This window comes from Myxocyprinus asiaticus, chromosome 28 (assembly GCF_019703515.2).
Source record: "Myxocyprinus asiaticus isolate MX2 ecotype Aquarium Trade chromosome 28, UBuf_Myxa_2, whole genome shotgun sequence".
In the NCBI taxonomy this organism is placed as follows: Eukaryota; Metazoa; Chordata; class Actinopteri; order Cypriniformes; family Catostomidae; genus Myxocyprinus; species Myxocyprinus asiaticus.
In genome coordinates this window covers 21137793-21152619 of record NC_059371.1, presented here as the reverse complement: position 1 = coordinate 21152619, position 14827 = coordinate 21137793, and positions in this window count along the sequence as shown.

Below are 14827 nucleotides of genomic sequence, written 5' to 3'. Positions count from 1 at the left end.
CACTTTCATTTGTTTGAGCATTGTTTTGCCATTGGTAATCAGAACAACTGAAGTGAAACGAAACTTTAGTCTTTCTGCTCTATCTCTGTGACAAACTTTTGATAGCTTTTCCAAGAAATGCCATTGATAAAAAAAATGTTGTGTGCAATTTTAACATATACTGTAAAATGGGTAGTTAAAACTGTAGTTAGTTTGAGTTTGTCTTTGTAGTTGTAAACTTGATATTTTACGGTTAAAATGTAGCTGACCCAGGGATTCTTAGTTTCCAGAGAGCTTCGCCACAGACATGGACAGCCCATATGTAGCCTATAACCCTACCAAAAGGTTTGTAATAAGTGTAACAAGAGTTACAACAAAGATTATTGCATGGCAGGGCTCCAGACTGCAACTAAAATATTTGCAAATGCGACCAAAAATAATTGATTGCAACAATAATTTAAAATCTAGTCGCCAATGGCGACAGTCGGGTTGTGTGCATTTATATGCAGTTTCGTCAGATCTCTCATGAATACATCTTTAGATTGCGCACTACCAGCGTGTCTCGCGCCACTTTTCAACCGTTGTTGTGATGACAAACTCGCTGCACTGCACGCAACAACAAGCACAGCGCGAAAGAGTCGTAAACAAATTACTCTTTTGAACCGGGTCTTTTTCATGAAGAACTGCCAGAAGAATTGTTCTGGATACAAAGAAAAACCCACAGGTAACCTCAGGAGAAATACAGGCTGCTCTGGAAAAAGACGGTGTGGTTGTTTCAAGGAGCACAATACGACGATACTTGAACAAAAATGAGCTGCATGGTCGAGTTGCCAGAAAGAAGCCTTTACTGCGCCAATGCCACAAAAAAGCCCAGTTACAATATGCCCGACAACACCTTGACATGCCTCACAGCTTCTGGCACACTGTAATTTGGAGTGACGAGACCAAAATAGAGCTTTATGGTCACAACCATAAGCGCTATGTTTGGAGAGGGGTCAACAAGGCCTATAGTGAAAAGAATACCATCCCCACTGTGAAGCATGGTGGTGGCTCACTGATGTTTTGGGGGTGTGTGAGCTCTAAAGGCACGGGGAATCTTGTGAAAATTGATGGCAAGATGAATGCAGCATGTTATCAGAAAATACTGGCAGACAATTTGCATTCTTCTGCATGACAGCTGCACATGGGATGCTGTTGGACTTTCCAGCATGACAATGACCCTAAGCACAAGGCCAAGCTGACCCTCCAGTGGTTACAGCAGAAAAAGGTGAAGGTTCTGGAGGGGCCATCACAGTCTCCTGACCTTAATATCATTGAGCCACTCTGGGGAGATCTCAAACGTGCGGTTCATGCAAGACGACCAAAGACTTTGCATGACCTGGAGGCATTTTGCCAAGACAAATGGGCAGCTATACCACCTGCAAGAATTTGGGGCCTCATAGACAACTATTACAAAAGACTGCACGCTGTCATTGATGCTAAAGGGGGCAATACACAGTATTAAGAACTAAGGATATGCAGACTTTTGAACAGGGGTCATTTAATTTTTTTCTTTGTTGCCATGTTTTGTTCTATGATTGTGCCATTCTGTTATAACCTACAGTTGAATATGAATCTCATCCGAAATAAAATAAATGTGTTTTGCCTGCTCACTCATGTTTTCTTTAAAAATGGTACATATATTACCAATTCTCCAAGGGTATGCATACTTTTGAGCACAACTGTATATATACATACTGTAAATACATACAGTGGATATAAAAAGTCTACACACCCCTGTTAAAACAGCAGGTTTTTGTGATGTAAAAAATTTAACATAGATAAATCTTATCAGAATTTTTGCACCTTTAATGTAAAAATTACAACCTATGCAATGCCACTGAAAACTAGTGTGCACATCCCTGAACTAATACTTAGTTGAAGCGCCCTTTGATTATATTACAGCACTCAGTCTGTTTGGATAAGAGTCTATTAGCTTGGCACATCTTGACTTGGAATATTTTCCCACTCTTCTTTGCAAAAATGTTCCAGATCTGTCAAATTGCGAGGGCATCTCCTGTGTACGGCCCTCTTCAGGTCCCCCCACAGATTTTCTATAGGATTCAGGTCTTGGCTCTGGCTGGGCCATTCCAAAACATTAATCTTTTTTTTTGCTGAAGCCATTCTTTTGTTGATTTGGATGTGTGCTTTGGATCATTGTCATGCTGAAAGTTGAAAGATCTCTTCATTTTCAGCTTTCTAGCAGATGCCAGAAGGTTATGTGCCAAAATTGACTGGTACTTGGAGCTATTCATGATTCCCTCCACCTTCACTGAAGCCCCAGTTCCAGCTGAAGAAAAGCAACCCCAAAGCATGATGCTGCCACCACCATGCTTCACCGTGGGTATGGTGTTCTTTTGCTGATGTGCTGTGTTGTTAATGCACCAAACATACCTTTTACAATTTTGAGCAAAAAGTTTAATCTTGGTCTTATCAGACCATAACACATTTTTCCACATGGTTTTGGGAGACTGGATATAGGTTTTTGCAGGCTTGGATGTTTTTTTTTCATCAGAAAAGGCTTGCGTCTTGCCACCTTGCCCCATAGCCCAGACAGATTAAGAATATGGGAGATAGTTGTCGCATGTAGGGAGCAACCAGTACTTGCCAGAAAGAGCTGCAGCTCCTTTAATGTTGCTGTAGGCCTCTTGACAGCCTCCCTGACCAGTTTTCTCTTTGTCTTCTCATCAATTTTGGAGGGACATCCTGTTCTTTTTTTTTTTTTTTATTAACATTTTTATTGATTCCATACACAAAAACCAATAAACACAACATAAAATATGGAATCAGTTATATAAATTAAAACCCCTCCCCCTGAACACTACCCCCACCCCACCCATGACACAAACACGCATTACAGTGGTCTCTTACAATTATAACAAAAAATTAGAAACAAACTAAAAAAATATTTTCAAAAAACAAGAGTGCACATACACATCAAACTAAAAATGAAAGTCTCCACTGCCCTTCCCCGAAACCCTCCAAGAAATCCAAATATCCACCCCACTTCCTATTAAACAAATCCCACTTTCCCAACAATCTGTAAATCGCCTCTTCAAATGCCGCAACCTCACTCATCTCCCCGCACCACTCCCGAAACGAGGGTGTCCCAGCCGTCTTCCATCCCCTGAGGATTATTCTCCTGGCCACCATAACTCCGGCCAAGACCCAACCTCTCAAGTGACTATCCCCAAAATTAATGACCTCCCCATCACCCAGAATTCAGAGTCTGGGGCAAAATTAAAACCGTGTGTCCAACACATCACACATAAATCCCTGAATCTTCAACCAGAATTTCTGGATTTTAACACATCCCCAAAAAACATGGGTTATGTCCCCGTCTTCTGGTTGGCATCGCCAACAGGTGGGTGTGCCTTTAAGACCAAGTCTATACAATCTAGAGAGGGTCCAATATAATCGATTCAAAATCTTAAATTGCGTCAGATGTACCCTTGAATCTCTAGATGCAGACTTGACGTTTTTTAGAATATTAGCCCACACTCTCTCCTCCAATACCAAATTTAAATCTCTCTCCCATAATCTCTTGAGAGAAGATGAAGCTCCATCCCCCAGACTCTGAATTATCAGGGAGTAATACACTGATGCCTCATGACCTTTTCCAAAAGCAGTTATCACCACTTCTAGAATATCTGCCCTTTTAGGGGGGTGTATGTTACTCCCAAAAATAGTACAGAGCAGGTGGCACAGCTGTAAGTACCTGAAGAACTGAGAGCTAGGAATCCTGACATGTTGGACCAAATTTTCAAACGATCTCAACCCACTATTCTCATATAGGTCACAGAGTGTATTAACACCCCTCACAATCCACTCCGACCAGCAGAAAAGGGACTCACCAATACGCAACTTTGGTTTTAGCCATATGCTCGAGGCAACATTTAAATAAATGTCTGAATTGAACACTCTGAACACTTTTGACCATAGTGCGTGCAAATGCGAGATAACGGGGTGCGACTTAACTTCTCCAATTAGTATAATAGAAAGGCTTTGTAATAGTAAAATAGGGGCAATAACTTTCTGTTCGATTCCAAATCAGGGAGGGGCTCTCTCAGGTGGAAGTGACCAATGAGCTAAATGTCTGAGACCGAATGCATAATAATAAAACAAAATCTTGGGTAGGCCTAGCCCACCTTTGTCAATCGGTCTATGTAACTTGTTGAAATGTAACCTGGGATGCTTTCCATTCCAAATGAAGGCCTTCGCTATGCTATCAAATTGCTTGAAATAAGAGAGGGGGACATCTACAGGGAGAGATTGTAGTAGGTAGTTGAATTTTGGAATACAATTGATTTTAATAACATTAACCTTTCCAATCATCGATAAATGTAATGAAACCCACCTACTCACATCACTCGAAAACCTTTTTATTAAAGGGTCAAAATTAACTCAGACTAAATCACATGATTTTGCTGGGAATAAAATGCCCAAATACTTAATGCCCTGTTTGGGCCATTGAAAGGTGCCTGGTTGAAAAGCCATTACTGGGCAGTACGCTGTCAGAGCTAAAGCTTTGGATTTAGACCAATTAACTCTGTATCCTGAAAATTAAGAAAAGGAATTAATAATTCTGTGGAGGCAAGGCATAGATCTAGTGGGGTCGGGGAAGAATAATAAAATATCATCTGGGTAAAGTAAAAGCTTATGCACCACACCTCCTGCTACCGCCCCTGGAAAATCATCCTCCTTTCTTATCGCGGCTGCTAATGGTTCCAGGGCAAGACAGAACAATAATGGGGAAAGAGGGCAACCCTGCTGGGTGCCCCTATCCAGAGTAAAATAATCTGAAATTAATCCATTTATTTGTACCGCCGTTACAGGGTGTCTATAAAGTAACTTAATCCATCCAATAAAAGTATTTCTGAACCCGTATATTTCCAGCATCTTAAAAAGATAATCCCATTCTACCATATCAAACGCCATTTTGATCATTCGCCACTGACCACATGATATTAATGAGACGCCTAATGTTGTCAGAAGAGCTGCGGCCCCGAATAAACCCTACCTGATCTATACGTATAAGAGATGTCATAACTTTACTTAATCGGTTAGCCAGAAGTTTTGCCAAAATTTTTACATCTAGCTGTATCAGGGAAATTGGATGGTAACTTTTACACTCGCTTGGATCTTTGTCCTTTTTAAGAATCAGACTGATCCAGGCTTGTGTCATGGTTGGCGGAAGCTTTCCATTCTTTAATGATTCCGTATAAACTTCTAACAAAAGTGGAGCCAGTTCTGTAGTATAAGATCTAAAAAATTCCGTGGCAAAGCCATCTGGCCCCGGAGCCTTGCCTGTAGGCAGGGCCTTAATTACCTCATCAAGCTCCTCCAAGGTTATCTCAGATTCAAGATAAATTTTTTTGCTCAGTTGTCAATTTAGGGAGTTCTAATGGTTCCACAAAGTTTCTAATATCTTCATCAGTAGACGAAGACATGGAACTATAAAGATCAAGATAGAACTCTTTAAAGGCATTATTTATATCAATGGCCGAGGTACAAATTTCACCACCAGCAGATTCAGACATCACTGAGGGAATGGTAGAAAAAGACTCTCTCTGCTTTATATATCTAGCCAAAAGCTTCCCTGCTTTGTCTCCCGACTGTCTTGCCCTGAATAACCAAAACTCCACTTTCCGCAACAAAATAGTATTATATCTGTATTTCAAATGGATCAGTTCTCTGAGACCATCAGACGACATTCGGTGCTTCAGCTCTGCCTCTGCACTTTTAATATTCTCTTCCAACTCCACGAGTTTTCGTGCTTTGGATATTTTGGTGAATGAGGCATACTGTATGATCCGGCCCCTAAGAACTGCCTTAAGTGCCTCCCAAGCCATGCCCACAGAGGATACTGAGGACCATTTGGTCTCCATATAAACATTGATTTCAGCCTTTAACATTTGTTGGAAATCAGGATTTTGCAAAAGGGATACATTAAAGCACCAGCTGTATGATTTCTTTTTCTCCGTATGTGGCAACACCTCTAAACTCACCAGGGTGTGATCTGAGACTAAGATGATTCCAATTGAGCAATCGACAACAGATGAAATGAGGGACATAGATATAAAAAAATAAAATCTATTCTTGAATAAATCTTATGGACTGATGAAAAAAATGTATAGTCCCTACCAGATGGGTTCAAAAGTCTCCAGATATCTGCAAGACCAAGATTTTTACACATCCTGTGAAGCGTCACTGTTGCTCTAGAGGGCTTACACACTTTTGCTTCACTATGATCAAGGACTGAGTCCATCAATTGATTAAAATCTTCTCCCAATATTATATCATGAGGGGTGCCAGCGACTTGCAACATCCCTTCAAGATCTATAAAAAAGCCCTTATCATCAGCGTTAGGTGATTTTGATATTAGCCAAAATCAACCTTTGCCCCTGAATATAATGACTAAATTATACTCTTACTTGAGCCAGCGCTAAAGAAAACATTTCCACCCCATATCTTCCCAATTTTTTCATCTTCCTGTGGGGAAAGATGCTTTCTTGAAGAAACACTATATCATATTTTTTATGCTTGAGAAAAGAAATAACTTTCCTTCTTTTTATGGGGTGCCCCAACCCGTTCACATTCCATGTGGAGAGAGACAACCCACTCATATTAACATTTTACATTTTGATATAATAAAAAAAATAAATCGTGTGTCAAAAACAAGTTTATACAGACCACATTCAAACATTATTGCAACAATCAACCCCGAACTTCCCCCTGAACAAAACAAACAGAAAAAAGAAAAACGTGCGCATTAACCCCGCCCGCGCTCGACAGCGCCAATCGGCGTCAATCCCTCTAAACTCAAACAGTCCATTTACACCTACGAGAGCCCCCGCAACAACTTTGCCATCGGAATGCTCAAGTCCGGTGCTTCTGCACAAATTTTGTGAGGCAAAATTACATAACAGAAAATACTTTGTAAAACAGACCCCAACCAACAGGCAGAATAAACAGAAAGAACATGTAGATTCATTCACACAACTGTCTTGAAGGTGTGTTCCTCCACAAAACAAACTCAAGCTGATATAAAGCCGTTCAGTTTCCTCGGACAGACAAACAATTGTTCAATTGTTCAATTGTTCAGATAATCATTCCAATGTCCCGTGAAAATACTCCACAAAAACAAACTCCAGTCAACAGGAGGCATAAGCACAAAGAATGAACAGATTCATCCATAACTGTGTTATTCCACAAAACAAGCTCCAGCCACTAGGCGGAACCAGCACAAAAAAAAAAAAAAAAAAGAAATAGATATCCCGATTCCTCGGATGATCAAGAGTCAAATTCACACGGAGGCTGCATAAAAAAAATACATCATGACTTACTCAGTCCGTCATCTTTATAAAAGACATCCTTTGTATAGGCATGAAGATATTTTGCAGTCATTTTTAGTATCCATTCTCAATTTGACCGGGAACTTCAGTGTAAAAGCGATCACCCGTCCATGCAAAAGTTGAGTCATGCCACAAAACAAACTTCAGTCGCTAGGCGGAGCCAACGCAAAAAGAAACAAAAATGGCGCCCAGCTTCCTCAGACAGCCAGAGTAAGTACAGCGAATTAATCCACTCTAGAGCTACATGAAAAACCCCAAATGGCTAACTCACCCATTGTTTTTATAAAAGACATTGCTTGCTTTGGACAGGTAAATACCCTGTGACCATCTTTCGTTTCTGTTCTCAGTTTGGCCGGAAACGTCAGTGCAAAAGCGATCTTCCGTTGATGTAAGAGTTTCTTGCATTCGTTGAACTGATCATGTTTCTCTCTTGTCGCATTCGCAAAGTCCGGGAACAAGAAAATATTGTGATTCTTCCAAGAAAGCTTTCCTTTGTTCCTCGCCTCGCGCAACACGAGATCTTTATCGGATAATCTCAGAAATTTGGCCAGAATTGATCGGGGCCTGTCTCCCTCAGCAGATCTGTGAGCCGGGACTCTGTGAGCTCGCTCGATTTCCAGTTTATGGCCTGTTATGTCGAGCAGACTCTGGAAGAGCACATCCAGGAATTTCACCATATCTCTGCCTTCTTCATGCTCAGGAATTTCAACAATGCATATGTTATTCCTTCGGCTCCTATTTTCCAAATCTTCCATTTTTTCCAAGACTTTTTCCATGACTGTTTTGGTTGCGGGCGGATTAACGGATAATTTCCTTTCAGATGATTCCAGATAATCGATTCGTTTCTCAACTTCTGTCACTCTTGTAACCAACTCAGAGAACTTTGCTTCCATCGCCGTAATCGATCGACGTATTACAGCGAGATCCTCCATGTCAGCAACAACCTTCGTCAGCATCACAGACATGTTGGACAGTTGACGTTGAATTTCATTTCCCGACGTGCCATCCAAATCGAGTCCCCAGCTCGCAGGGCCGCCAGAGGTTTCATCTTGAGCACGTAAGTGTCTTTTATTGTCTCCAGAGCCAGAGGATTTTGACTTCTTTGCTATGTTTACCTCAAAGAACAAATATATAACTGGGTGTATCGAATCTCACTGGTTATAACATGAAAATAATAATAAAAAAAAACAGCAAAGTGCGCAGAGCTCGTGTTTCACAAGTCTGCTTCTTGCATGGCGTCATGTCGTCTCCCGGGACGTCCTGTTCTTGATAATGTCACTGTTGTGCCATACTTTCTCCACTTGTTGATGACTGTCTTCATTGTGTCCGTGGTATATCTAATGCCTTTCGAAAAAAATTTGTAGCCCTCACCTGAGCGATACCTTTCAACAATGAGCTCCCATTGATGCTTTGTAAGCTCTTTGTGGCCCATGGCTCTTGTAGTAGCATGCAGCCAAGAAGATGTCAGAAAAATCCTACAAGAACAGCTGAGATTTATTTGAAGTTAATCAGATTCACTTCAGGTGAAGACAGGTGTGTACTATTTCACATGAGCTTGATGATTGGTATAAAATCAAGCTTTTGACACATAGGACAATTGAGAGACTTGTGCAAACATTCACTGATGCTCAAGAAGACAACACACAACTATACGCATACTATTGTCATGGGTATTCTGTTGATTCATGTCTTTTATTTTGAAATTCTAGTTCCTGGTTCATGTCATGTGTTCCTGTTTCCCTAGTCATGTGATGTCTTGTTTTCCCTCCATGTTCATGTGTCATGTTTTCATTGGTTTATTGTTTAATTATCTTGTTATCAGTTCTGTTTGTTCATTGGTTTATGTTCTCCCATGTCTTGTATTTAAGCCCTCATATTTGCATTGTCTGGTTGTCTAGTATTGAATGTGATTGTATGTGTTTGTCAAGCCATAGTCAAGTCAAGTCAAGTCAAGTCAAGTCAAGTCAAGTCTAGTCAAGTCTAGTCAGGTTATAGTCAAGTTCATGTTTATGATTTATGTTTCACGTTTCTAGTTAGGGTTTTTTGGTTCACGTTTATTAATAAACTGCACTTGGGTTCTTCATCTTCACGTCTTCGTCATTGGCATCATTGTCAGCAGCCAACAACGTTAAAACTAGATGTAAATATCTGTAATGTAGATTCTGAAGAGCAGTATTAAATAAAAAAAAATATTTTATCTCTTATATTTGTATAAACTATGAAAGGGGTGTGAACATTTATGAGACAAAAGGGAATGCAAACTTATCTTCTCAACTATATATACTGTTTATTAAGCCTCTGATTATTGGGTTATCAGCTGATTTCGTTCTGCTTTATATCTGGTTTCTGAACAGCAATCTAAATCGAGAAAATCTGTGATTTGGCAACTAAAAACAGCCATTTGGCTCCTTAATGTTTCAGTTTAGGAGCCAATGGCTCCTAAGTCATTTTTTTAAATCTGGAGCCCTGCATAACACATAAGATACAATTGTGAGGACTAGGAATGGGCGAATTGATCCTAAAGTATTGATACTTTCGATACTGATGTTGTTTCAAAAATATCGATCCTCACACAATAATATTGATTCTAAAAAAAAAAAAAAAAATTATATTATTATTTGGTTACCATGAACATGAACAATAATCATTCAAAGTGAAATAAAAAGGATTAGGCTATATTAGCAAATACTTGTGCAAGATGGGAACTGTTTCTTCTTCCACTCATCTTAACATAAATGCTGAAAGACACAAGCAGACAAGCACTTGCACTGTCACAAGACTCGTTCAAACAAGAGGGATCAGTGCCATGTGGAGGTAATGATAGAAAATCAGAGAAACTGCTTCTGGAGTAAATTCACGCTAAAATAACAACATATCTACAGGTGACATTTCTTAAAATGAGTTTGTGTGTAATTGTTGTTAATAAGTAATTCAAAAAATAGTTAATCATGGTTTTACTAAAGTAATATTGTAGTAGTAACCATGGATAATTGTGTGGTAACTATGGTTTAACTGAACACTATGGTTAAACTATAGTTATTGTAGTGAAACCATGGTTAATTTTTGTAAGGGTAAAGAAAACAGAAGTCTAATAATTTTCTGTTTAGGCTCACAAATGTAAAAAAACATGACTTGAATTATGACTAAAAATAATATTTTAAGTTACCCATTTTATCCGAAGAAATTGCAAAAAAAATTATTTAATAGAATTATCGGTATTGGTGTCGGTATCAACGATATTGGACTTGAAATGATTGGTATCGGATCGAAAAGAAAATAAGTGGTATCACCCATTCCTAGTGAGGACACCTGACAGACTCCCTTCTGCTACTACTGTAGATGGTAAAGTCACGCAAACTCAGTTGCAATGTCACGTTCAAGTCACATTTAAATTAAACGTGTCAGAGAAGTTTAAGTTATTGCTCTGCATTGTCACAAAAATCTGATTTACTGGAGTGACTTCCACTTCTCCAGCGGACTTCACAAAGACATCCTTGCATTTACATTTACTTTTTTTTTTTTTTTACATTTACTATGTTCTTGGCAGATCTTTGCCTATCACAGTGGACGCTCACACTAGCAGTAGGGCTTGCAGCTAAAAATATAATTCAAGTACTATGGCTAGACCTCATATCAAGAATTACATCAACAAGTTTTATAGTGTATACATTCCTGAAACAACAATTGGTCTAAATCCTAAAACTGCTTTGTAAACACATAATGGATATATTTATAATTTGTACTGTAAAAAAAAAAAAAAAAAAATCATGTCCATTTTGATTTCCAGCAAGCGGGATACTATATTTTCAAAGAAGTATGTGGAAAAAAAGAATGCAGTTTTGGTCTCTGTAGTGTTAGGTGTAGAGTTTGGTTTAGAAGTATATTCATGTAATAATTCAGGTGTATCATTCGGATATTGTTTGCTCATGTCTTGCGCAGTGCATCGCGTAAGTGTGCGCATGCATTCAACAGCTTTGGCCATTGGGAGCAGATTGAAAATTTGGAAAGCAGAGACCGATTTTAGCAAACAAAAATTTCAACCTCCTGTCATCGATTTCCTATGAGATAACTGAAAAATACTGATGCACTACCTTCATCCTGGTTTATTAGCTTTCATTAAAGGGATAGTTCACCCAAAAAATTTAAATTCTCCCATCATTTTTGCACCCTCATGCTATCCCAGATGTGCATGACTTTCTTTCTTCAGCAGAACACAAACGAAGATTTTTAGAAGAATATCTCAGCTCTGTAGGTCCATATAATATAAGTGAATGGTGTTCTGGCCTTTGTAGCTCCAAACATCACTTAAAGGAAACATAAAAATGAATCCATATGACTCCAGTGTTTAAATCTATATCTTCAGAATATATATAACAATATTTAAGTCCTTTTTTACTCTAAATCTCCACTTTAACTTTCACTTTCAGATGTAAAATTGAAAGTAAACAATCACCACATCTGACTTTCAGATGTAAAAGTGAAAGTGGAGATTTAGAGTTAAAAGGTCTTACATTTTGTACTGTTTCTCACCCACACCTCTATATCACTTCTGAAGATATGGATTTAAGCACTGGAGTCTTAAGGATTACTTTTTTTTTTTCCTTTATGTGATTTTTGGAGCTACAAAGGTCTGATCACCATTCACTGCATACCTACAGAGCTGAGATATTCTTCTGAAAATCTTTGTTTGTGTTCTGCTGATGAGAGAAAGTCATACACATCTAGAATGGTATGAGGGTAATGATGAGTAAATGATGAGAGAATTTTCATTTTGAGGTGAACTATTCCTTTAAAATGTAAAACAAAAAAAAAACAAAAAAAAAAACACTGCAGAAGCTCATTATAGGGCAATGGTCTCTCTCTCTCTCTCTCTCTCTCTTTCTCATACACACACATAACAGAAGCATAAGGAACTTATTATTAGAGCAGGAAATAACACAATCACCCCTTCATTCTCCTTGCTGTCCTCTGACCTGTTTAATTATGTCAACACCGCTTATGCACCTGTGTGTCCCAGGCTATTACATCTCCCATCACTTAACAGCTTTTAGTATCTAAGCATCCTGTACCACATTCAAGCAATTTATTGCCTCACGCTACAACTGAAAACTATCGCTACTATTTGAGTCTCCCTTGAGTGATACATGCACCTCCAGAGCAATCATGTATTTCAGGCATTCAAGATTCAGGCATGATTGCCGTTTAATGTCCTTTGTTGAGGTGGGCTCGTAAATTCAGGGTCAGGCGAAAGAGGTGTGCTGAATGCTTCCACCCCCCACTGGCTTTAATGAGACACAGAGACTTTAATAAGATGGAGGATAGAGCACACATTCAGACAAGACGTTTCCACTCTGTTGTTGGACTACAATTCCTACCTCAGTGGCAGCTCAGTTCTGTAGCTGAGCCGCTTTCTCAAAGCATCTATGACAGAGTGTGGGTGTGTACAGGTTTGACTAGATATTTGAAAATGTCCTAAAAAAATTATGAAACATGTCGAAAACCAACTTGTTAGAACATTTGAAGCAGTTTCACTATTTGAAAGGCTCATCAATCATCAAAATCATGTTTTGCATTGAAAGATGCACTCAGTAATGTTTATGATTATGTTGTGCTGACACCTAGCGGTGTGGATGCAGCATCACGCATAAACAGAAAATCATGTTTGTGATACCATTTTAAAAATTCACAGTCAGCCATGATTAATATATTTCTAGAGTGAAAGTGTCCAATTATAGGGTACTACTGAGATAAAACAAGCAATATTCGGTTGGTCATATGATCTCATAGGAACATGACGGCACTCACGAATGTGCACCCAACACCATATCTAGAATAAAGCAATTTTTCTCTGAGACTGATGTGACTAGAGTCTTCTAGATTCTTCACCTCATGTGATTGTACATCATTTAAACTGTACATCATTTAATACTATTCTATTCCCAAAAAAAATGTCTGTTTAAAAGTTCAGCAATTAGCAAAAAATTACTGAGTGCACATTTAAATCCAACAAGAGGTTTCTGTGAGATTTAGGTTTAGACTCAAGGCCCATACTTCGTATACCAGATTGGATCGTGCCCAGTTGACCACGTCGCCTTTCAAAGTATACTCTTTTGAACACGAGCGAAAACAAACTCATTCAACGCATGCACACAAATGAGAACTGTTCACATGTCGAGAAAATCAGGGCCGCAAGCGGACATTCTGCGCAGACTATGCTGATGACGAAATTTGCATCTCGCACACTGTACGTGCTCCGATTTGCATTGCGGATAACCAAAGTGTACTTTTGCTTTAAGAGTATAGTAAATATTATTATCTTATAATGAAAACCATTGCATCTTCAAGAGACTATTGCAAACATAGCTTCAAAAGTCTCTGTATTTGTGTGTGTGTGAGTTATGCTTGTTTTTTTGTTTACTCTTCTTTGCTTGTTGCATTTGTGCATTGCCTTTATCCCATCATGGAATAAAAAAAATTAAAAATTCTCTATTTCTCACAATTCTGAGTTTATTTCTTGCAATTGCAGTTGCGAGTTTTTCACACAATTGCGATTTCATTTCTTACAATTGCTCCTTTATATCTCGGAATTGAGTGTTTGATATAAAGTTTGCAAAAAAAATTTGCAAGTTTATGCCACAGAATTGTGAGTTTATGTATCGCAGTCGCAAATGTATTTCTTGGAATTGCACCTTTATCTCAAACTCGCAATTGCAATTTTTTTTGGAATGCTGATTTTATATCTCACAATTGTGACTTTGTTTATCGGAATTGCGACTTTATATCAAACTCACTATTGCGAGTTTATGTCACACAATTGCGACTTTATATCTTGCAAATTTTAAGTTTATATCTCGCAGTTGCGACTTTACATCTCACTATTGTTAGTTTTTTATCTCCCTATTGCAACTTTATTTCTCTGAATTGCACCTTCATATCAAAGTCCATTATATATCTCACAATTGCAACTCACAATTGTGAGTTATAAAGTAAAAATTGGTAGATGTAAAGTCAGAATTACCTATTTTATTTTTATTCTGTGGCAGGATCCGGCTTTCATATACTGTATTTCAGTTCATTTACACTCACATTGTTGCATCATTTGTGCATCTCCATTCACACATTACAGTAATTAAATCCCTATAGAAGTCTATTTTTCATAACACTATTTCCATAATTCTCAACTCTGTACATATTCTAACATTTCCTTTGAGAGAGTAATTGATTGTGGATATTGGAAGTGTAATAGCATTATAAAAGCACCATGGACATAAACAGTACTCTATCCTTTATTATCTATGAGAGAGTGAAACAAGGGAGAAGCTCAGAGGGAGGGAAGAGTAAGAGGTGGATCATAATGAATCTGAGGCAGCTTATTGGTGAGGTGAAGTCACATGATTGCTTTAGGAATGCTAATTCATGCTGCATTTTTTTTCTCCTCCTCAACTCCTCCTCTG